Source organism: Ptychodera flava, chromosome 17 (assembly GCF_041260155.1).
Source record: "Ptychodera flava strain L36383 chromosome 17, AS_Pfla_20210202, whole genome shotgun sequence".
Classification (NCBI taxonomy): domain Eukaryota; kingdom Metazoa; phylum Hemichordata; class Enteropneusta; family Ptychoderidae; genus Ptychodera; species Ptychodera flava.
This window is the reverse complement of record NC_091944.1, coordinates 3,733,066-3,755,796: the sequence shown is the minus strand read 5'-3', so window position 1 is coordinate 3,755,796 and position 22,731 is coordinate 3,733,066.

Below are 22,731 nucleotides of genomic sequence, written 5' to 3'. Positions count from 1 at the left end.
AGTGTTAATTTTTGATATTTCTATGCGCGGTTTCTAACTCAAGTCGGCTTACACTGATAAATCCAAAAAGTCCACTGATGAGAACTTGCCCTAGGAAGATGGCTCCACAAACTGCTGACAACATTTCTATAACCGCTACAGAATATTTGTGTGTGTCTTAAAAGGGAGTGTCAAACATCTGCGAGCAGAACTGCACGATACAAGTTTAATTTGCCGCATACATCTCTTATAAATATGAGGCTACACTAGATGCTAGTTTTTGGAGGGGTTAAAACGTTTTGATCATATAGAGGGGGTGTGAAACGTTTTTGAGGGTATTGAGGAGGGGTCTGAAAAAAAGAGATTTCAATGGCGATTCCTCCAGCCCCCGTTTATAAATGTAAAACGCACTGTTATTGTTTAAATTTGAATTCTAGTGCGGACCAGAACTTACTCTTAATAATAATAATAATAGTAATAAACGTCTCAGTGCGATGTACACAACTGTTAAAAAGATACAAGAAGACAGCTAAAAACTCGAAAAAGTAAAAAGGTGGGTTTTTAGAAATGTTTAAAGATGCAATATTTCTGGCGCAACGAATTTCTGAAGGCAGTGCATTCCACAGCAAAGGAGCACATACCGAAAATGCTCTCTGACCGTAGGACTTATTAAAATAACTGCGTGGATGAGTCACACGCAATTTCTCAGAAGATCGTAGATATCTTGTCGGTACATAAATGGTCAATTAAATCAGTCAGATACAGAGATGCATCACATCTAACAATCTTAAAAGTAGCCAGTATAGATCAATTAAAGCAGGAGTAATGTGGTCATATTTGCGTGTACCTGTGACTAGACAGGCTGCCGCATTCTGAACAGACTGCAGATGATTTAGTTGGTCATTTGAAATGCCGTAGAACAGACTTACAATAGTCAAGTCTGGATGTAACTAATGCATGGATGAGTTTCTCAGTAGTGGGCTTGTCGAGTAATTTACGAATTTTACCGATTCTTGATAAAGAGAAATATACGTTCCTACATAGCTGACTGATATGGTCACACACAAAGCCATCCCTGTTGAGAATAACACCAAGATTCCAAACGAAAGGAGAGGGAGTGATATTAAGTTCACCAATCCTGAGGCTATTCAGTTCTGTTGAATCGTTTTTAAAGCGTGACGAAAAATGAACTTCAGTCTTGTTATCGTTCAGCACCAGAATGTTACTTCTCATCCATCCGCGAATATCATCAACACACATTTCAACACCCGCAGTGACTTCATCAGGCTTATGTACATCTGTGTATCACAAGCGTACATCATTCAGTAAAGATCAGTCTTGAATAATAACAATGCAGTCTATACATGTACAGGCTTAGTTGACAATCTGAATAATGTTTATCTCAGCAAGCTTTGGGAATAGAGCAAGAAATTAACATCAAATACAAAATCAGTGAAAAAATTATCAAAAGTTAGAATTACTGGCCCGTTAGACCTAAAACGTGGCCATAAAAGTATGCTAATTGAATAATTTGTTTGTCCAACGTCTTTCCATCTGTGTTATAGCTGTCGTACATATCGCTGACATTTTTGGTTGGAGTTTTTTAACAATTTTCGATGATAAGCTTTTAAATGAGAAGCTCGTCACGCCACGCATATCTGTGCAATATTTCAAGTTCTTCTTTGCATTTTAACACTATACCTTTCCTCATGCTGTAGGTGCCCGGCCCCCTCGGTTTGGATTGGGTAGTATGCATGATCTAAAGGTGTGCTAACAAACATCTTTGTGTAATATTTTTCATTTTTTTGTTCATGACATGTATAAAGAGAGAGTTTGTAACGTTCATATCGCTTGATCTAGACACCTTTCAGATCAGTAAGGACGTGTTTACCAATGAGAGTGTCGTTTGTTTGTCATATTCTGTCAAATACGGTAAATTATATCGTATCACTGTATACAACCCTAGTCCCTCCATAAAAGTGGCACAGCGTTGCTGAGTATTGACTCGGATACAGTGCATTTATGCGCCTAGCAAATGGACAATGTATAGTCACCTACGTCGATCATTATCATTCAATTTACCAAATTTAACAACAATAAAAAACCCGTTGGTTCGTTTTACTATTTTTTATATTTATGAGTGGAGATTTGTTTATTCTGTTTTATTAATTGTGTTAAGGTCTTCCGGTTTAATATATATATATATATATATATATATATATATATATATATATATATATATATATATATATATATAGTATAGTATATATTATTTATTTATTTATTTATTTATTTATTTATTTATTTATTTATTACCGGAAGACCTAAACACAATTGATAAAACAGAAGAAACAAATCTCCACTCATAAATATAAAAAATAGTAAAATGAACCAACGGGTTTTTTATTGTTGTTAAATTTGTGTGTGTGTGTGTGTGTGTGTCTGTATGTATGTATGTATGTATAACTTGCAGCTAAAAATGTGTCGCCATATCTCACCCAAGAGCACTAGCGCCCTCTGACGGACGGCCTTCAATATTTCCAGAGCTCTTCAAGTTGAGCTCTGCAAAATTGAGCTTGTATAGTTAACTGTTATGTGAATTCTAAAAAATACTTTTCGTCCAACAACTCTTCACCATGCATTGAAATTGTATGATATTATTAAAAGAGCATAGAATCTACGAAGTGCAAGACCTTGGAGACGCTCCTTTGACAGTTCTACGCATGCAACAGGTAATTTTCATCAAAGTGCTGGCAGATTCTAATGCGAAAAAACTGTGCTTTCTATCATTGCTAAAGGGACAAGGGATGTGATTATCTATATTTTTTTATTGCTGTTCTACATAAAAATAACTATTCTACTTTTCTGCCTAAGTCATGCTGATTTACGAATTCTGCAACCCTGCCAACACGACACGCTGTGTGCAATTTTATTGTTGACAAAAGAAGTCTAGTCTGGACTACAATGCAGATATCAACGATAACAATTTGCACAACACACATGTGATTTCCAAAATAGGCATTGCGATGTGATGTGAGGAGTTAAATGGAACAATATATTTCACAAGCAGAATAAAAATAATTTGAAAATGACACAAGATACGATTACTGGAGTACGAGAAATTCTTGGAAAATAAACCAAACAACCTGATATCCCGACAAGTAGATTATTAAAAGTCGCCCGCAAGAACAAAATAGCACATGCCTGCTACACAATGTTAAGGTAGAATGCGCCTCGGGGACAGATATTTGGACTCTCAAACTTTCCAATTTTCTGATTTACCACTTGTGGGGTTTCATTTAGAAAAAAGATTTACTGTCTTAGTTTATCGAACACCGACTATATTATTTTCTCAACAGCGCTAACATAGGGATGGCGGCACCGCCCTCCCTATGTTAGCGCTGTTGAGAAAATAATATAGTCGGTGTTCGATTAACTAAGACGGTAAATCTTCTTTTAAATATCGGTAAATGGTAGGTAACTTGTTTCTCCATTACCAAACTTTGCAAGGTGACCCTCTATTTTTATTCTTGAATTTGAAAGAGAATTGTTTAAAGATTCCTTGTGGAGATTTTGAGCAAAGGTTTAAGTCTTTTACTTTCTCGGCGCATACTATCTTAATCTGGCTCTCTTGGCATCAGATGTAAACGAAATCGTTGCGAATTTTTTCGATCTGTCCATCTGACAGATAGCTGTAAAGTTTCACCGTGTCCGGCAAAATATTCACCTGACCCTGATAGGCAGGCAAACAGTTATGTCATGCTCTGACGTTATGAAACTTTGGATTGTTTCCGCAACCGCATCAGGTCGATTTCAGAACAGTTATTGCTACGTCTGATGGCTGTGACACAGTGCACCGACCCTTCGGATACCCTTGCTTGATAGGAAATAAAGAATTATATTGATGCGATTTGAATATCATCTCACGAATGCTTGTTGCGATATCGAAGGTAGGAAATGCTTTTATTCAAATTAATGTCGGCTACATTATAATGAGAAGAAATGAGCTGATCGTGTGGAAATATACGAGGTCTTGTTTGGAATGGGGCAGGATGGTCATAGTGGATCGCTTTTGTAACATAACGTTGTTTATGAGATAGAGTATTACTGGCTTCTCGAACTCTTTGTAAAAGATGAAAATATCTGAACGAAAATTCGAGATGAAATCTCTCTCTCTTCTCCCTCTCTCTCTCTCTCTCTCTCTCTCTCTCTCTCTCTCTCTCTCTCTCTCTCTCTCTCTCTCTCTCTCTCTCTCTCTCTGAAAAGCTCAAGGAAAAGGCACCGCTTACAAATGGTGTACGTTGCTGCGTGGTTTCATATTTTTCGCTTGCTCATTCTTAACTCCTACGCCCCTCCCCCGGCATTCCCGGTATGATTTGAATAATGCCGAATTCCGATTTTATGTTGAACGTCTGTCCTCTTTTTTCTGAAGACGGAAATACCTTTCTTTGCTTAGCAAAATCCAACGGCAACAACGGCATAATAGTTATGTCAATCCTCGCTTAATATTTATGTCGAAAAGAATGAAAGTTTGTAAGAGTTAATGTGGGTTTATGAAAAAAATCCTCTTGACTTTGATTGAACACTTTATCGTTCGTCCTTTCCTTGTAATCCACATCTCGTCAATTAAATATTTCACACGAAATTCGCCGACAATTTCTGTGAGAGCGCGAAGCAAACAAAGAAAAAAAATTGCTTTTCCTTCATTTAGTGATTTGTGACCTCACCTTTCTCTTCCAGAAACCATATTTTGATGGGTAGTACATTTAGACAATTCGGGCTTTTGATTCAACGTTGAAAAAATATTTCAGACAAATTATTCCTTGATTTCAGCATTACTTGATATCTTTCCATTCTGTTGTGGACATTTTGAATCCCTTCTCAGCTTGGTACTTCAAACAGATCTGGGTTAAAGTTTAGTGGAAACAAAGTTAGCATTGTGTGTTTATCAGAAACCACTTACATGTAATTCAGCCACTTCAAATTTTCTCCCCTCATCAATTAAAAATGTCTGGGTGAAAAAACCAGGAAAATTTCCACAAAGTATGCCGACCAATTTGATTACGCTCTTTATTCCATTCGAGAGCGTTGTGGTGGTTTTGAAGTAAAGGGGTCGTGATAAATGTCTGGCGGTGACATAGAAAGGAAAAATTTGATGCTCAAAATTCGGCATTCTCTCTCAGGCTGAGACGTTACGGTAAGGTTAAACGATCAAAGGGTTCTAACAACCTGGTTCCAACGAGAACTGAGGTATTTTCATCGACACATTTTCCCTACTATAAAGAAATTAACACTCATTATTGGATGACATTGCCGCTACCTGTACCGATTTTAGCCTGGTATGACCCAATCATTGCACAATATTTAAATGCAAAGAACATTACCCCTGACACCACAAGACTCTGATACTTTTCCATTATTTTCAGTATGGTGAGTGGACTCATGTAAAGAGAGATGGGGTGTGAAAGTGTTAAAAATATGTGTCAAATCGATCAGCTGAAAACACGCGTGCAATATGTTGGAATAGTAATGTTGTTGTTGTTCTTATTCTCGTTGTTGTTGAACTTGGTGGTGGTAATATAAAAAATGACATACTTTCAAAACCTGTCGGGTATTTAACATTATCGTTGTGGTAACATATCTTTAAAATGCACGAAAATATAAAATAATCGTGACAAAGAAAATTCCTCTGTAAAAATATTTCTTTTGACTCCGCTTCTCTCATATGCTGTTGGGATGTCTGTCGTTTATTTTGTCGTTCTAGCGATGTGTGGCGGGGACAAAAATAAAGTTTCAGTTTGAAAACAGGTAGCTTTGTTGCCAGTGTATGTTGGACAGCTTGTAAAATTCATTTAAGACTCTGTAAATTATGGTGGATAAATAACAGTGTCCATGTTGGGGAAAATCTAATATTGATTAATGTGATTTCAGTGTCATTAATTTCACGTGATGGTTGCAAATGGTGTGATAAATATTCCAAAAAGAGACGAGAAGGAAATGCAAAATATTTGATCTGGTCAATTAAGGGAATATCAGATCGGTCATATTTCATATCTTGGAAGCTGTAACCATTGAAATCACGATTGTATCACTTTTGCAGAAAAATTATTCCAGGGGAGATAAAACCGTCGGCGAGCGATTTTTTTCTTCGTTTTTTTAACGAACAGTTAATGTTTTCCGAAAAATGTTATGACATTGAAATCTCAGTCACTGTAAGTGTATATCATATAGGATTGAAAAACAATAAATTTAGTTTCAAGCCATTTTATTTAAACAGTGTTATTCACCATTTTAAGAATCGGGAAGAACACGCTCATAGATCAGTATGAAATGTTACTGCGAGTTAGTAAAATTCTAGCTTAATCTGAAGCATTTTCGAAAAACATTAAACTCGGCAAGGTATAAAAGCGGCAATTCTGCAGCATGAGGTTAATGTTATATCAGAGTGGAAAAATATTTTAGGAAAATGTTAATGGTAGCAAGGCTTATTTATAATTAGTTCTCGATATACACGTCAATTCCGCTCTCAGTGAAGTATGACAGTGTACATGTGTATGTACATAATGGTACGCGTTGTTAACAGTGGGATCAATTCCTGCCTCGTTTGATGCACTTCTAAGTACAATTCATACTTTTATTCCGCAGATCTTTATACTTTTGCTTGGAAGAGAATGTCGGTCACCATTTCCCAGTTTTCTTTTTCATCGAATGTGACGGAGAGATAAGGAATTACAAGCCGGAATTAACGCTTCCCACACTGCCGAGTTTGATATTACGAAAATGCCGCAAAATTAAGCGGAATTGACACGCTGCAATAATATTTCCAGCCACCTTTCAGTCGTGTTCTCTGCGCCATTACAACACGAGTAAAATTTCTGGAAACTAAATCTATTGTTTATTTACATCTCATAATGCACACTTACAGTGACAGCACATTTAATATTACACAATGACAAGGATAATTTACTGGTTTGTAAAAAAAAAAGAAGAAGAAAAATTGTACCCAGGGCGACTTTATTGTCCTGCCAGTAAAATAAAATAATAAATTATCTCTCTAGCCTGATCGAAATGACCATTTAACTTTTGTACATAAAATACACCATACAAGCTTCATTATTTATGTATTTATAAATAATAATATAGAACAGAAACTTATTTTATTGCTATCTCAGTATACATATCATGAAACTTGCTGGATCCAAAACATCAGACAGAAGAACAGACACGCATTTCAGAAATATAACTTCGAGAGTTTCGGAAATATGATAGAAAACGAAGTTTCTTATCGGCAGTATTACATTGTAAATATAGAGCAAGATAGGAGAGTGTTCACAAATCTTCGTCAATGAGAGTGGAAACTTTCGTTTCCGTGGTACAAAACCGACAACAATTTCGTTGATTAAATTGGGCTTTACAGTAGCAAATTCGATCGCATGTTAGTACACACAGTTGCCTCACTTTTAGTCGGGGCTTAAATTTAATATCGTAATAAAATGTTATTGCAAAACATTTTACCAAGAAATAGATTATTTTCTTGTCAGTACACGCTTTACTTCACTGGTTTACCGTGCCCTACAGAATTCAGTTCAAAAATCTTCATCTATAATTCGCAATGTAGCCTCAATCCTAAATACCTAGCATATCTCTTCAATCAAGCCTTCAACTGACACTCGAATGCGTCATACCAGACTTAAATCATATTGCGATAGATCCTTCTCTTACTCTTTATCAATCTGTCGGAATCAACTGCGAGATGTATAAGTTCATCCAAATATGTCTGTGCTTTCAAGACAAAGCTAAACACTCACTTAATTGGGAGTTTGTCTGTAACATTTTTTTTTAAGCGTTCAAGCGCCAGTGAATATCCTCTGATGGATGCAAGGCATTATATCAATTATTATTCTATACTTTTCTACTTCAACACCTAAATGCCACAATTTTTCTTAATAGTATAGGTGTGTACTACAAAATCTTCAACGTCACATTATGATACATAGAGCTAATACACAACGTAAAAGATCCAGAAATGTGTATCACTAAATTAGCATAGACTCAACGTGTGCAGTTGTCCTCCCTTCACAGCCCTCAAATGCAGTAATGGTGTGAAAAAAGCGGTTCTTTCAAAATACAATGGGAATAGCATCACTTTAGCTAGTAAAACATAAAGAACTAGTTAAAAATCATTTTGTTCATGTGGGCAATTGGATAAGGAAAATAAGAATGTGGCAAGACACACAGTCAATTTTATCAAAATGCTTACCTTTATCAAGCTAGCTAAGTCAACATTTGGCTATTCCTATTTCCATCAAATCCACACGGTATTTCGGTCTGGAAAAATTGGTTGCAACGATGGTATATTTAATATCCGAATCGCTGATTTTTGGGGAATTTTTGAAACTAAGCTTCCAAGAGATTCTTCTTCGGATGTATGGTTCGGAAGAAGTTCTTGTCCGGCTAACATTACCGCTTTGTACAAACTATTACTTGACGAGTATTTCCGTAGTTGCAGGCGAGATACAACTTTCTAGTGATTTATTTCAATCGCTTGGATCCATGCCTTACAGAGTGATAGAGTGACTAGAATATGTACACATCATCTTAACAAGCCATTATAGATTCCAATGTCTGTGATTCCTTGACGGGTGAAAACATGGAGGCGGGATGCACCTTCTCCGAGACACAACTGCTTAGCCATGCCAGAGCTTAGACTATCTATCCTTTTCTCGTTCGGCTGTCGTTCCGGGCATAGGGTAAGATAACCCCGTATACTTTGTATAGCAGGTGTTCACCTGTATATCACCAGCAAGCCGCGTTATTTTTTTATTATCTGTCGCGAGTGGTATTTTATTTTTCTATCACAGCAAATGATTTCAAAATATGTCATTATTAAAAGCTTGTCTACGGTTTTACAAAACGTTTTCTTTGCTCGAGCTCTCCAACGTTCACAAATTTATTAGAAACACGGCCACGCTGTAATCGATAAAATCGCACCCTATTTTAGAACACGGTTGCGATTATTTTCACGTTATCACAAAAGCACCATGAATGCAGTCCTTTGTTCGACCTTCAAGTCACGCGAATTGCGGTCAATCTGCCAGACATAGCTCCTTCACGCCAGTAACATATCACCAGACGTTTTCAGAATGTCACATTTTGCCATGATTCGCGACGTCTCACAATTTCGATCATATCATGGCCCGAATACAACACATCAAACCTCGTTAAATCGCCGTCGAAAACATGAGAGCAGTGGACAATAAAAGTGTCCGACATTTCACACTTTCAGGAAATCGCGTACATATTTACACTGGATGCGTTTTGTGTTCCATCATAGACCCTAGAGAAATTTTTCCCTAAAGAAAGGTTTGCACTTACTATGTAATATTTGGTCACATTTCTTGCCAGTTTTATATCTAAATTATGGTCGCTATATAATGCTATCAGCTGGTGAATATTTCAGACAGTACTGGATTATGACATCCATATACTAGCCGATCTCAGAGCATCATACAAACGACAACTTCAATAATAGTTCTTTCCCGCTAATCAAATAAAATTATCAATTTTATCACGCAACAAAACCGCAATTTCAAAGATAGATAAACTTCTCATTAAAAATTCTACAAAAATGGCTTGGCTTCGAAAGCGGACACCCTTTTTAATCGTTTTTAAGCGGATCTTCACGTCGCATTCACAGAGCAGCCGACTTTTTTTTAATCTATAGCGTAATAGGGAACGTAGTAGTCTGGTTTTTTTGACAGTCTTTTTATCAACAGCAATGTCAATTTTACCCTTTGTAAAGTGTAAAAACTGTCATGGGTAATCAGAGTCTGTACACACTCTGTGTATCTGCTAGAGATAGGACCGGTGTATCGGACCATGCAACAGGTGTCTGTCCAGACCCCATCAGCGTGGATGTTGGAATAACAGGCTGCAGGTGAGTTTGAGTTTGAGTGACTTAGATTAGCCTGTCCATGTCTTTTTTGTTCGTCTGAAAGACGGTTTGCATTCAACTTTACTCCCCAATCCTGGCACCCGTTAATTGTGTTCATGTCAACATGTATGTTAGGTGTATTTGCGTAATACTCAATGAGTCATTACAAATATCACAGATTTTGTCCGGTTATGTGCTTTTATTCTCTTTATGAGAACACTTCGAATATCACAATCCTACCTCTTTATCCCACTCCCCGGGGAGTCTGTATCTCTCTCTCTGTGTCTCTCTCTCTGTCTCTCTCTCTCTGTCTCTCTCTCTCTGTCTCTCTCTCTTTTTCTCTCTCTCTCATACTGTTGTCTCAAAGCGTCTCATGTCACGTTCACATTTCTTGCGGTTTTCCTTAAAGTTTGCTTAAGAAAGGTGGCAAGGTGTGTTTAAGCCTAGTTTGAAAAATTGTTGTCATTAATGAAGGTGTTTCTGCAGTATTGTAATAAATTATGTAGGGTCATGTCAAGGGGGAGCTAAAACCATCTGCAAAGCAAACCAAACGCTGGACAAGAGAAGCTTGGGAAACTACGCCCGCCAGTTGGATATGACACAAAGTTGCATACAATCTATACATCGGAACTTGTCGCTGTGGTCTTGTAAGAAACACTCCGTAGATACGAAAACCAGACCACACATTCTCCAAATATAAACAGTCTAAAACCGCTTGAAAGTGTGAAACCTTGTGGCTTTTCTGCCGTCCTTTGTCGAGACGTTGATATATTTCTTTTGGACGAATGAGTGCCTTTTGTGGCCTTGCCAAACGGTGCGAGGTACGCCACTAAGTCGGTGGCCTTGTCACAATGTACGTTTTCAATTTACCTGGTTTGATTAATTCTACAGTGCGTGTTGACAAAAATGACACACGTTGAGTATCGGTTACTGCTTAAATAAGAAAAATAGTGTTCTCTTCATAGATACACGTGTTGTGTCAATACGGTGTCTTGTTATCAAGGTCGAGATAGATACTAGGAGCTTCTCGACAACGCATTTGCAGCCTTTTTTGGTTTTTTAATGTCTCCGAAAATTCTTCCCTTCCCGTTGTGAGGATCGAAGTTTAGCAAGGTTGTGAATGTCAAGGTTGATTGAGAATAGGGGTGAAAGTAAGAATAAGTTAAAGCACAGGGCAACGAATCAGGAAATTTACTCAGAAGGTTGAGCCCATCGTAACAGGAGAGACTTGGAGAATGTAAATTCTCGAACAGGAAACATTTCGTCGAGGACAACACCACACAGTAGAGGTATTAAACTTTGGCTGGCTGGCCACCAAAGACAATAGCGCCTCCACGAGTCATCGCAGATACTAGTGAACGGTCTTTGCAGACACTTAATAGTTGCGAGTGGTGCGGATTTATAACCCAAGAGAAGTCTAGAAAACATATTTCATCACTTTCACAAGTTTCTGAAATATATATACACTTTTATGTCGGAAGATGAGCTTTCGTAGACGGCACTATGGCCCCAGAATGAGGTTGAATTCTCGACATCGACAAGGATTATTATCCGTAAGGGATTATCGGTGACTAATGTCATGAGGGCGCTCTGAAACGCTCGACCTTCCGCAAACAAGACGTTGCGAGCCGGGTGAAACCCAGTAAAGAATGTAACACACCCAAAATCTGTTAGTCTTCAAAGACACTGATACAGATTTTTATCGGTAGCTGTGAGGTTATATGAGGAATTCCCTATCATTAAGTGTGGATTGATTCAGTACAAGAAGTTACCCGTGTTTGATACAGTTCAAGAAGTCAAACACGCCACGATGGGCGACTTCACTGAATGATTAGAGAGAGGGGACGCAAAGCTCATGAGTTGTACTTTATATGTATGAAATTGTCACAGTTCGTGACAGAGAAGCTGCAGCGAATTGCATAAAAGTGTGCTATTCGAGAAAGAAGTAAAAGCAACGACAAATGACTCCGAGTATGATAATCTGCCAAACAACTTCGAGTGTGGATATCTGCCAATCTGCGAATAACGATTCAAAAAGTATTTACTTCAATAAAATGTTCATGTTTTCCCATGCAGCCAAGCCGTAAATTTTCCAATTATTAACATAAATCGATTTCATTATATTGGCAATATCAAATGACGTCATTGTTGAAATATGAATTGACAGTCGGCAACCAAGTGATTATTTTTAAACTATCTCTCGAAACCATTCACCAAATGGAAAAGCAAAAACTTCTGTATGTGATTTTACCCTCATCTTCCTCAAATTTTTATCTTGTAGTTACACTCACGGGGATCGTAGGAAGTTAACGCAGGTGTAATCTATTTTATGCTCCGTAACATGATGGCTTCAGGGAACTCTGTGGATATGCAAGAGGGACGTAGCGAGTCAAGATCTCACTGAACTTATATTTCTTCAACATAATTCGAATCAGAAATCCATTAAGAGATTATGGTATGCATGAAGCCCTAACTTAAAGTTGACTTTCATCCTTTGCATGATTACGTCTCAGCCTCTATCATGACATGATACGTACATAGGCTCTGGTTACTCATACAAATTTACCGTACATCAGACGTTACTTGTAACGTTTCTTGCGATTTCTCATTTTTAAAGGCGTGATTGTCAGCTTGTATGGGTAATCGCTGAAGTTATAGTGATACCGCGGATGGACAAACGTGACTGTCAAAGAAACATACGATGACAGCATTTTTCAAAAAGAAGCCAATTTTCTGCAAACCACATTCCACCTAGGTCTTTCTCTTTTTTTATTTGGGAACAAATACATTTATAAGAATAACTGACGTCCTCTTCAGTCCTAAATAAACACAATTTCCATCAATATGCCACCATCAGAGAAGATGAATCGATCTTGGTCAACAAAAGGCGGGAAAATAGTCAATGAGAGGGGACAATAAAAGTTTCAAAAATTGACATACAAAGTTCTTCGTCCTTCACTGCACCCGCATAGAACTTATTTGAAAATACAGAATTTGATAAAGGCGAAAAACAATAATGTGACACCACTCATGTTTCAAAACTTTCTCTAGTTGGCGGAGTGGTATTTGGCACCAGGTATATCAAAACATGGGAAATTCTTGTTTCATGTCAGGTTTGTTCAGTAAAAGTGTTAAACCAAACAGACGGCAAGAAGTGAGTGTCAAGGTGTCGAGCAGTGCTGACACTTGCCGTCAGAGGTATTTGGGCAACGACTGAAAATCGATGGAGCTCTAATGGACGTGGTAGTGTGTAGCATTGCTCAGTTTCTGACAGTTCTACTATTTCACCGCCCGTTTCGTTGTCTTCAGGGTTTGCTTCAAAAAATACCATCTGCAGCAAAAACAACGACGAAAACAAACACAAACAACGGCAACCATACGGCTTGATGAATGCAGCATGCATCGGAACTTTGCACAAGGACACAGACCTGGAAGAAATTTGCGGTAAAATGTTTGCATTCTACAATTTCCATGTAGCACTGATCATGGGCTGTACAATGATGGAAAGAACAAGGCCCAGCGTTTTGAACAATCTATACTGAAATAAGACTCGCCCTCAAAAGAATTTCCGATGCTCATAACCTCTACCGTTTTGATTGAAACCCAAATTTGGACATATACTGAACAGGGTATCCAGGGTATCAGAAAAGTGGTAAAAAGTATTTGTAAGTCTATGCAAGAAAGTCAATATTGGCCCAAAATTCATAAGTCATAAAACTGTATTTCTTGACATTACAATAAACCGATTACCCTGCACAAAACTTGCGTACTTTCAACCAACGTCGTAAATATGTCAAACTTGTCCGGACACTGATAAAATGAAATGAAATAGCAATAAACAAATAAAGTTATTTTAAAGCTGTCGAAAACAAAGTAATTCATTCCCCATAGAACCTCAATTTCTTGTGCAATGTCAGACAAAGCCACTATATTTACGCATACATACATAAATACATACACACATACATACATACATACATACATACATACATACATACATACATACATACATACATACATACATACATACATACATACATACATACATACATACATACATACATACATACATACATACATACATACATACATACATACATTTAAAAACCTCGTTGATGAATGCCTCAGTGTCTGCCATTCTTTGCCGTAAAAGTAGTGAACACACCTGCCCTCATCTATTCTTTTTTCGAAGCTTCTTTATTAATTTTTATTTGTTTTCAGAAGCATTAAGATAAGTCGTTAACTCTGTGCCCTACATGTCCATTTCACATGCGTAACAATTTGCAACTTACAACAAAGTACGGTGTCAGCCAAGGTATATACATAGTTGCCAGACCTGGTTTTTTCTGCCACAAATCACTTTGTCGCACCACTAAAGAGATAAAACAGGTTAGCATCATATCTGTCCCGACATCGTCAAACTCGAACTCTAGTACGAATATATGCCCTCCATACAACATGTATTCGTACTTTTCATACGAAAATTCAGTATTCTATAGAATGGTTGCATTGAGGAAAATTGACCGGGAATCAGTAGTGCTTTCAGGTTAAAAATGAGCTGAGTCAGGGAGTTCCCATTAGTGTCGAGTAAATCGCATATTAGTATCTGTATAGAAATGACAAATAATCATACGGTATCACACGGACCGTTGTGACTCACGTCAACAACAAAAATAAATGTTCCAAAAATAAATACTATATGTCAAATCTGACAATTATTTTTACATTTTCTTCTGCGATTTTCGGCTCAATTAAAACAGTCAAAGGGCCTGAAGGTGCCCTTTTCGGAACAAACTGATTCATCATGGTAGTATCAAACCGTTTATCACCAGATATTGACTTTGTCGTGTGCTTTTGCCTTGCTGGAATTTTCATTTGCAACTTTTTGGAGTCTATATATGGGAGTCATATGTTTAGGAATTCCTCAAAAAATACAAAAACAACGAAAGTTGCACCTTTTTGCATTCAATCGCAAAATTCTCTGGACTGCTTTTTTCGTGAATCTATTGAAGGACAGTACCATCGTCGTGATGATAAAGATTACAGTTTCATCTTCGTGATTATCAGATGAATGACTGGCGGTCATTTCATGAATTTTTTTCCAAGGATAAAGAGGATGATTGCAGCGTAGGCTCTGTTTTTTATGCACTCCAAAATTCCCTGGCAAGATACTGGACACGTCGCCGTCATGACGGTAGATTCTCCTGTCTCGCTTTGTCGAGTTCATTTTTTCTCTCTTTGACGACCAGCTGGTACTTCGCTTTCAACATCAAAATGGCGTGAAATGTTTCTAATGAAATATTTTTTAATCAAAATATCTGATGGAATCGCTGAAACTAAATTTAAAGCGACCGATTCTTTACTTTAAAATGTCCTGCACAACAATATGTACACTGAGTCACTGAATGGCGAGCTCCACTTCAAGGAAAAGTCAGGATTCGACAAAGGAGAGCAATAAGGTCTCTATTTTCTTAACAAATCGATGGAGATACTTTCTACAATTATTTAGAATTTATGATATATACAAAAATATCGGCCATCAATTTCCTGTCACAATTTGGCCACCAAGTTCGTTATTAAGGTAGTATGCGCCTCGATAAGTGAAAGACTTAAACTTTTGCTCAAACTTTCCTCAAGGTGTATGTCAGCCATTCTCTTTCAAAATCAAGAATAAAAATCGGGGGTCGCCGTACAAATTGCGGTACTAGAGACACAAATTACCCAAGACTTACCGGTATTTGAAATTCAAAATGGTCGCCATCCCTGTGTTAACTTTATGGAGAAAATAGAATTTTCGATTTTCGAAAAAAAGACGGTGAAAAGTTTTCTCACACCAAGAAAGAGCTTTAAAATGAACCCCTACAAGTGATAGACCAGAAAATAATTGTAGAAGTTTGGAAGTCCAAACACCTGTACCCAAGGCGCATTCTACGTTAAGTGTAAACCAATTCGTTGTCGGTTGTACGGCCCGCCTCACTGGTAAAACAGTCGGCTCAGGGTCCACAAGATGTCTAAAAATTTGACATATTTCTTGTTCGACTTTTCTCTATAGAAGGAAGGAAGGAAGACAGAAGGGAGCAGTCATCAGTTTTGACATCACGGTTGGACAATCGCTAACAGCTCTGATTCTGTCCGTCCGACACCGTGTTTGTCGCTCTTGGACCGATCGGAATTTTAACTGCTGTGGTTTAAGAAGCAATAGTGATATAGTTTACCATGTCAGATGGTGATGATTAGGCTCCATCAGAGCACCATGTCCATGTTTGTTAAATTCGGGTACAGAGTACGCAACTGTTGAATACATGTGTCTACTGGCACAGTATATCACCGCACTTGAGAGAAGTTCCCCAAGTCGGAACACGTTTTACCTCCTCCAGTAGGCCGGTGTCGCGGCGGTGGGTAACCTCCCCTCAAAAGAAGTCAATTATGATAGGGCAGTACGTGCTGGGTCAAATGTCGCTACATTATCAATTTTATACCACCAAAAGGCGACATAAATTGAAAAATTAAAAACGCTTTTCGCATGACGATTGACAGATCTGTGCTTGTTTTATGTGTTGAACGACAGGTGGCGAGTCTTTCAGATGTCGAAATCACCTGGCCGGACGCCGATCACACACCCCTGCAAGGGGACATTTTGTCTCTCACAGTCAAATAGAAAATTCCGTGAAAATGATCACTCTGACTGTCTCCTAAGCAGTAATACTGTAAATAGGTCGAAGGCAGGATGTACCTGCAAGATTTTCGACCTCTTGAAATATGACATGGTTTTACCGGCGTGTTGTGATGAGGAGTCATTCTGTAAACTATGCAAACCAAGAGAAAATTTAGGTTTAATACCTGTTTGTTTAAAAATCGAAAATTTAATATTCCCGCATACCGTCAACACCCCGAGCGTTGGCCATTTTGGATTTCAAACATATCCAACACTGGTACCTGGGTACTTTCCTTTCCGAACCCTGAGAGTCTGTTCGCGTTGGAAAATGAGTGTATTTATATTGCAGATTTTAACTGAAGATATCGCTTAAATTTGAAGTGAACAAAGTATGTGCAAAGTTTGCGACTGTCATTTTAGAGTTGCATGCCTCACCGGCAGTGAAAGGTATATTTGAACCTGAGTAACTGTTCCTTTTCAAGCTCTCTTCCATTGCTTTGTCAACCACTCTCAAAAAACACGATAAAATCCCACTTTAGATCGGGAAACACTTTTATGATTCGAGTAATACAGTCGTCTTATCACTCAAGTGTTGTGATACAACAAGTCATTAGGATAACTTTTGCTAATCGTTAAAAAAATATCTGCCATTCATGTTGATAGTGTACCAAATAACTTTTACACTGTCCCTTATCGACTGTGATTTTATGTATGATACCAATGTACGGGAACACCTTGTATAGTAAAGTAGCGAGCCAGCAATTCCACAATCTTATCATTGTTTTCATTACATTTTGGAGCAGATATTAAGTTGAACAACATCAAATTTGTGTTAGTGTGTGACTGATAATTTGTTGTAAGGTCAGATGCGTTTGGATTTGTGGTACCAACACGAGGCTTACGTCTGGTCCATTGTAGATAGCACCGTTTATGATTGGAAATTTAAAAAAAAGCAAATTAAAAAACAAATCACTGTATCATGGGCGATAATGATTGACAGCTATCCGTCAGGTCTAAAAGGTGTTGTTTATTTTGGAATTGTCGACAAGCATTCGAAAGTGACGGTGTGATAGGGAGAGTAGGACAACCTCAACACTCGGTGACAAGGGGTGACAGTTGGAGGCACAGAGGCTTAACCGTTCAAACTTTACGAAAAGCTGTACACCTGTTCCACATAGAGAGATCAGTATGTATGTATGTATGTATGTATGTATGTATGTATGTATGTATGTATGTATGTATGTATGTATGTATGTATGTGTTTGCGTCGACACCCTTCACGCATATTTGTATGTCGGTAGAGATGTACGATGACTTTGGATGTGTTGATTGTGAGTTTGTTAGTGCTATGTATACACTATGGCTTTTCTACAGCTTTATTTCAGTACAGGTGATGTAGATGAAGGTTGAGAAAAGTTGTAAAGAATGTAATGCTTAATGTGTGCTGAATATCTCCAGTGGAAAAACCACCAGAACACCTTCTATCATTGATTTATGATCACATTTTTCAAACACAATTTTTTTTCCATCATATTTTCTCTTGGTTGACGCCAAAACGGAAAGGCACTATCTCTAACCTTGGGAATATAGCAGCTGGGAGTCAACCACAATGGTGTGATTTGTTACCAAGGTTACTGCTCTATAAATAGATAGGACGACTTCTTGTGCCAAAGTATCGGCATTAACCCATGTACACACAGAGAAAATATACAGGTGATGGGGACAGCGAAACCTTCGCCCTTGTTGAGATCGAAGTTGGAGCGTCGTCGTTGAGAGTGGATGCGTTTCTCGCCCCTAAATGAGTCAACAAACTAACAAACATGAAAAAAGCAAGGGAGTAAACAGAAGAATTGTTGCTCTGAATGGTGAGAGCAGAGTAGAAAAAAGTACAGGTCAGTTGTGACAAATGATCTCCTGTCATTCATAAATTTTATTACAAAAAATGGAGCAAGTGTTAAGACACGTGATCAAGGAAAGCTTGGATAATTCTGCCCATGCGCGACAAATACATGTAGTCCCCATCTGGAAGTGAGGGCTCTTAGACCCAAATAGGAACGATCCACCCCGATGTGTTGAAATAATTAATTACAAATTTACTTTAAGTTATCGATAAGTACTTCTTGTTTATCTAACCTTCTTTAGTGCCGACACAGTCTAACTGATTGCTGTATCGATCGCGCTCAAAGGCGCGCAAAATAATTGTGAAACACGAAAACGACGGTAATGGTTTGGCAAGTAGAAGTAGAGGTATAGACACATGAGATAAAACGTTTACACCATTCATGAAAACGGCGACTCGTTCTATTTTAGCGCTGAACATGAAGCAGAAATATGCTTAAGAAAAACTCGAGAATGTCACAAAGTAGTTCAGAGCTTGCAAGCTCACTTAAACCTAAACTACTAACTTTTAAATCTTTGAGGACACTCGAGCATCCTCGATAGTTTTGTCAAGTTTAATCAAACGTGTGATAAAATTGTAGATTTTACAACACAATCGTCAGAAATTGAGCTATTTATGGCTCTCTTATGATACAGGTTCCTATCATGATGATTGCGTACAGCAGGCAATGGTGGCGGTGTTTCACGCCACTCAACGTGGAGTTCGGGGGTTTAATGATTTGGTGCATTCGACGTTGTGAACGGGGAGCTCTGGCCAAAGCGGTTGTGTATCACCAGGACTTTTCAATGTTCGCTGTCGAGCACAACGTCACTTTTTGTCAGGACAACCTGATTCAAGGAAGAATATTCCCTGGGATAGCTTAGATAATTTTGGGAGACAAAAAAATTGCAAAACGGTTGTAAATTGGGTGCGGGGTCGGGGTGGGGGTTACAAATGGGCAGGGAAGAATAGCGATCGTTGTCCGTACGTTTGTCTTACAATGCGACAATTTAGAATTTACGAACCATTTGATTTACCTACAGTTTGTTTACGTGACTCTAGGACCAACTTTCAATTCGGTTCATTTCTTAACCAGTCCTGTTTTTAACATTAAACATGTTTTTCTCATTCTTTTCTCCACTTTGAAATTTGCCCCCATACATTAAAGGTATACAAACAACAACGGGCACGATAATTTACACATAGCGGAAAGACTGCCCACCTCTCCCCAGTAACACAAGTAGTTCTACCGTGCGTTAATCACTGCCTTGTAGGGTCTCTCGCAGCAATGGGTCAAGTTGTGCTGCTTTATGTACAGCGTGCCCTATGTATCGAATGGCACCACTGAAGTGTCGCACCGCTGAAGTGTCGCACCACCGTCGGTGTAACGTTCATCTCCGCCCCAGTGCGGCATGTTGGAACACGTTTGTGAATTGCAGGGGAGCAGTCAAAAAACAACTTGAACCGTACGCCGCCTTGACAGCACAAAAACCCGACAGGTTCGATGCTGCCAGCTGATTTACAGGCTACTATGTCCATAGACAAGAAACCTCAGAAGGAAAAATTTCAGAGCACCGCTTCACATTCAGATAGTAGACCCTTAATCTGTCCGGTATAAAGGTCTCACCCTATGAGCACACATTCGCCAATGAAGACCCCCGAAACTTTTCGCGGATTTTTTCATCGAAAATGTCTTTGAATAGAAGAATAATATTTATATTTGACCATATAACATCAGTTTAACACTGCTTCAAAGGAAGTTAGCAAAACGGCAGACAACTTGAATGTTTAATATTGAGGTAATATCGAATTTTCTGTTTTTGCGCAAGGGTGACCTATATAGGAATACAGATATATTTTCGCGTGCGACAGACAAATGAACATCGACTGAACCATTCGAAAACAACATTTTTCCCAGTATGTTATCCGCATACAGAAAAGTGTAAGAACCAAACGGGTCTCGCATAGTGTTGCAAGAACGGAAACGTAGCGGTGACGCGCGGGACAGGCAAATAAGTATGAGAAATATATGGGAAACAAGTAATGCATTAATTGGCCTCTGTTGTCAGTCATCGTCGATTCTACATATCACAGAACAGGAAGGACGGGGATATGTTTAGAGGCGGACAATTCGTGTCCGTGTAAAAATTCTAAACAAACTGCAAAAACTACAAAACACGCCATGGCGATGGCTTTATTTTGGATAGATTGAAATGTTGACTGGCTGATAATGAGGAGAACCAAAGAGATGGAAAGACTGATAAATAAACTGATAAATTCAAATGTGGAAATTTAAAAGCATAAAAACACAGGACTTTCTATGATCAAACTGACTTAGGGAAAGGGAGGAAAACTTTGGACTGGTTTTGGAGTGAAATGTGTCAAATGGCAGTAGTAGCGCTGATCCAAATGCTGATTTAACGTGCATGTATCATTTCAGAGACGACTGAAAATTTGCAAAATGCATCAAATCTCGAGAGAGTATCACTCGTCATTTAGCTGATATTCGTTCGTTTATGAAAAATTCAAGATTGGCAGCTCCAGCACTCCAAAACATCCCCCGTGATGTGACGCAAACATGTTCTGTCCAGCACGATCTGTTCTAATAAACGTTGATACGGCGTCACCCGCACACCTCCATATACGCCGTGCTTATCGCTGAGAACGAGCCATTGGCTTAGATAGCTCAGAAAAACCAGGTTGGCCGGGATTTAGCACCGCAACCCGCCCCAACGCCCCCTGTTTTTCGTTGACACGGAAATCAGTCATGAACTTGACACCCCGGGAACCATTCATCTCAATGAAACTCCACTTAACACTCGACGACTCCTGTTTACCTATTCGGTGGCGGATTCCGATATCAACGTGTCAAATGAAATACCTCAGGAGCTCAGCTACCATCTCTGAACGGGAAAACAGGGTTGTCACTCTGTCGTGGCTTTTTACGAGTCGCAAAGACAGATCGATGTGAACTCGTTCAAATTAGTCGAGTCACGAATAAATTTTTTGTAGCCGCCCATTTGTCACTGGAAAAAATTAAACTCATTCAAGTTCAATTACAACATGTTGATGGGCGATTTTCCGTATTTCACCGTATTTCAATATTTCTTTCAACCACGCAACGGCAGTAGAAGGGACACTTCCCTAGTGTGTGAACTCTTGGACAAATAACTACACAGCAGTGAACAGATGCGTGTCGTTGAACTTCTGCACTGTTAATGAAAGCGACATGTGCCACGGTTTCGAGGATACCACAAAAATGATACCGTCTCCTTCCTCCCCTCCCCCTCCCCAGCATCGCAGGAATTCTATGATATTACTGAACCTGTAACGGTGAAAATATGTGTCAAAGCTTCTTGGTAAATATTTTGGAGCAAAGATATAATGATTCAGATAATGCTGGGCAAAAGAAATAAATAAAATAAGCTAACGAAAGCGAAATTCTGAGCAATGAGAACTTCATGCAATGGCGTTAAATGACAGCACTTGAGATTACTTTTTAACCGGTAGTTTGCTGTGTCTCACAAGCAGTTACTAATGGAAGGATATGGTTGATGATTCGATAGCCGTAGCGTCACATCTAATGTGTAGATCTACTTTGAAGCGTAGTGTGCTAACTACACAGATCGCAAATCCCGACAAGATTACCCCGAATTTTATTAAATTCGGGTACAGATTGTAATCCACTGTTGACCGAGATCGCCTTGGTCGTTATGGTTACGACATCGTCTAGACACCGGGGCTGATATTCGACTGTTTAAGCCAAACGGCAAATTAGCTTCTTGAGCCATCTCTGGGAGAGAAGGTCAAAGAGTGATTTTTTTTTCGACCACCAGAAACTCGCCCTATTCTCTGTACGATAACAGTAAAAATTTGCTCTTCACCACGGAATGACAACCAAGTGAAGACACGGGCAGCTTCCCTACCTTGGCATCGAAAAACCACCTGTTGATCGTCCTCAAACAACCCATCGACAAAAGTTGCCTTCAGGTTTGTTTGTACCAAGAAATATCTACATTACTATAGTTGACTCTTCAAGCTTAAGACGATCACCGACATCTCTATACAGTGCACGACTTTAGGTCAATAAATGTTCGCCGGTGATGACTCGTTTTGAGTCGATTTGCATACTCAAACATTGTTCATTTCACAAATGATTATATTTCACTAAGAAATCGGCCATATTTATAAGTGCTATCGATATCTCTTCACCGATGCGTACTTACTTGCTATTTCAATAAAATCGTGTTTGCTACAGTATCGCCATTTGTCCAAAAAGTGGCG